General features: G+C 43.1%; 1 protein-coding gene across 1 annotated transcript in view; it reads left to right on the forward strand.

Moving 5' to 3' along the window:
• BCL2 (BCL2 apoptosis regulator) overlaps positions 1-2,575 on the forward strand; it is a 100,222-nt gene that overhangs the window by 59,818 nt on the left and 37,829 nt on the right. The window lies entirely within an intron of this gene.

A 2,575-nucleotide genomic window follows, 5' to 3' on the forward strand; every position in this document is an offset into this window, starting at 1 on the left:
CATCTGTGTTCCTCTTCTGTGAACACAGGCTGAGACAGCCGACAAGGTTGTTCCATCTAGAACAGAGAAGGCTTTGGGGAGACCTTACAGCAGCCTTCCACTACCTAAAAGGGGCCAGCAAGAAAACTGGAGAGAGACTTTTTACAAGCACATGCAGGGATAGGACACGGGTGATGGATAGATATGAGGAAGAAATTCTTTACTGTTAGAGTGGTGAGGCACTGGTACAGGTTCCATCCCCAGAAGTGTTCAATGCCAGGCTGGATGCAGCTTTGAACAGTGTGGTGTAGTGGAAGGTGTTCCAGCTTGTGGCAGGGGGTTGTAACTGGGTGATCCTTTGAGCTCAAACCATTCCATGCTTCTGTGGTTCCATATGTAAAAGATGCAAAAAATACAAGAGCTGGGAGCAGAACTGAGGTCCAAGGCAGTAATCTGGCGCAAGGTTTGAGATCTTTTTTGGAGTGCATCTTTATGATACAAGGTTGCAGTGACAAAGCTTCTGTCACTTTTGGAACCTTAGAGTATGGTTCGTATGGGACAGGGTTGTTAATAAAGCTCTTCTTATTTAGAAGTAGCTTCATATGTAAGTGGAACTCAAAGAACTCATTTCTCTTCTATTTTCTGTACCCTAAGCCTAAAAGTTTTCTTTGTCATTGGTGAAGTTGCAAGCAGGAGAAGGTGAGAAACACAGTACTTTTTACAGGGAGCAGTAATCTAATATGAAATACATTCAAGGTGCAAAGGAAAAGCAGGGGTGGGTAAAGATGAACTGGCTACATCTTCTAAGTGAGTGCTGTGGGGATGCTTCAAGATTACAGATAAACCTGTTTGCCCATAATGAAATAATGCAACAGATGTAGCAAACCCCCCAAAAAAATTCGCATACAGATTGGTTATTTAGGAATACATTTGCTAGTAGCAGACAAAGTTAATCAAGGTGATCTCTTTTCCTCACCATCTTCACTTCCCTGCCATTGCAGTCCTTTCCCTCTCAGACTGCTCAAAATGGATTCTGCTGCCTTCCTGTAAGAAACTCCACCTGTGTTTAATTAGATATTGGATAACCTGGGTTGTTGTATTACGAACATCTAGGCCAAAAGTCTAGAAAAACAAATCAGTCCTAGGTCAAAGAGCAACAGTTCCAATTTTAAGCCAAGTAAAGTGATAAAAGATATAGACACCTGAAAAATGTAGGAAAATTGTTTAAAAAAAACCCCTATATTAAGTAACCTCTGTTGCTTGTATCTACTGGCTTGTAACATATTTGTGATTACATAAAGTAACAAACATATAAAATGATCTTTCTCAAAGACACATGAAAATAAATAATTTTTGCAAGAGGTTCTTTTACGTTCCCTTCTTGCTGTTCTACAGGACATTTTAGATACACAAGGTAAATCCTACTTGCAAAAGCAAAGGATAAAGAAATTTCCTTTAAATACTCTGGCTGGTTTTTGAGCAAAGCAAAGAAAGCACAGTGTGCACACCTGTAAAGGGACTGCTCCAGGGATTATGCAGCATTTCTGTGGGCTAAGGTACCACACAGGGAGTGTGGGGATCTGCAGTTTGCTGCTACCCCAGTGATGGAAAGTGGGACAGGTAGGGTTTGTAGGCAGCAGTGGTATCTTTATAAGATTCCTGTCCCAGTGGATGATGGTGGGGAACAGATGCACATTTGGGCATCCATTCTTTGTTGCCATTCATGCTGGATCTCACAATGAGGGCATCTGCTGCTCCATCATAGGGATTGTTCCTCCCTCTGTCTCAACAAATTAGTTGTGAGATGTGAAAACACTACAGCAGGTGGGGCTTGCTGCATTTTCTCCTCAAGATATTCAAACTCACAGTGTTGAGTTTGAAATGAAGTGAAAGAGTGGGTTGCAATCCCTTTGGGCTGGGAGAGGAATGATCCCCAGTTCTCCCATATCCCTGCAGAGTGGGGTGAGCCCAGACCCCCTAGATTAGATCAGAGAGAAGTAGTTTTGGAAGAAAGAGGAAAGCACAGGCCTCTGGGTTATATTTTTTTTTCTTTGAAGGAAAGTAAGTGCTTCCAAATGTAAGTGTCTGAACTCCCTGAGGACAGAGGCATTGCTCTGCAATCCTGAGTTAACCCCACACTTTGACCTTGGGGTGAGGGCATGGTTTGTCTCCCACATTTTCTCTAGTTTAGCTCATTGCTTAGCCAGCTGATTTCCACTAAGTCTTTTCCTAAATGTTTAAAATTCCCTCTGCTCCAAGCAGAGAAACCCCAGCCCCACACATGGCTTTGGCCAGACTCAAAGGCCAGCTGCTTGCTGGCTTGAGACTGTCACGAATAAGGTTCTCTCAAGGCAAGGTGGGTAGGCATGTGTAGTGCCAGGGGCTGATTAGAAAGCCTGTGGATTTGGCACTCCCTGCTTGGATATGTGAAGATGTCCTTAGCTGAAAGAAATCCTTCTCAGGATCTCCATGCCACAGCATTTTGTTTTACTTAGCTGCAGGCCCAGTGCAACCCATGCCTTGTCTACAGCTGATGAGCCCTGAAGTTAATTGCAAAACATTTCAGCCTTCAGACACAAAAATAAATGACTCTTTC

This window comes from Geospiza fortis, unplaced genomic scaffold (genome assembly GCF_000277835.1).
Source record: "Geospiza fortis unplaced genomic scaffold, GeoFor_1.0 scaffold58, whole genome shotgun sequence".
NCBI lineage: Eukaryota > Metazoa > Chordata > Aves > Passeriformes > Thraupidae > Geospiza > Geospiza fortis.